Raw genomic sequence first — 637 nt, 5'->3', positions numbered from 1 at the left:
TTGTCCTGGTGTGTTATTGCTAACAGTATATATATATATATATATATATATATATATATATATATATATACACACAACAGTTCTTTTTGGTCCTCGAATCTGATTGGCTGAGAGCCGTGTTTAGATGTTTAGATGCTTTCGGAGATACAAGCTCCAGGCCGTCAGCGGCCGTTCAGTGCTCGTGTACCCACTGAGAACACCTTCATCTCAGCCAGTGCTTCAGGGATTTACTGCTGGCTATTATAGTAGTTAAACATGAGATATAATTTATTTTGGGTACATAAAATGAGCAATCTTTGGTCTTTCCCGTGGAATTGGGCTACTTTTAAGTTGTCGCCACTCCAACACCACCAAAACACCCCCCAGACGTACAACTTCAGTGGAGAATTCAGCCGCCTGATGGAGAAAATCACATTGGGCTATTTTTGATTGCCATTGGGCTACTTTTGCTGCATAGACCTGGCAACCCTGATCACATCATTACTGTATGGCATAACCGGATTGGCCTCTGCTGATCCTGCTGCCAATGAGATTGCTTCCTCAACATTTAAATAGTCTGGTTCATTGTTTGCTGTAGGCTAGTCCTGCAGTGCGCTATCAAAGTTCCTCTGAAACCCTCCACCTCCCCAGCTCCACC

Source organism: Megalobrama amblycephala, linkage group LG15 (genome assembly GCF_018812025.1).
Source record: "Megalobrama amblycephala isolate DHTTF-2021 linkage group LG15, ASM1881202v1, whole genome shotgun sequence".
Classification (NCBI taxonomy): Eukaryota; Metazoa; Chordata; class Actinopteri; order Cypriniformes; family Xenocyprididae; genus Megalobrama; species Megalobrama amblycephala.
This window is presented reverse-complemented; position numbering follows the sequence as displayed.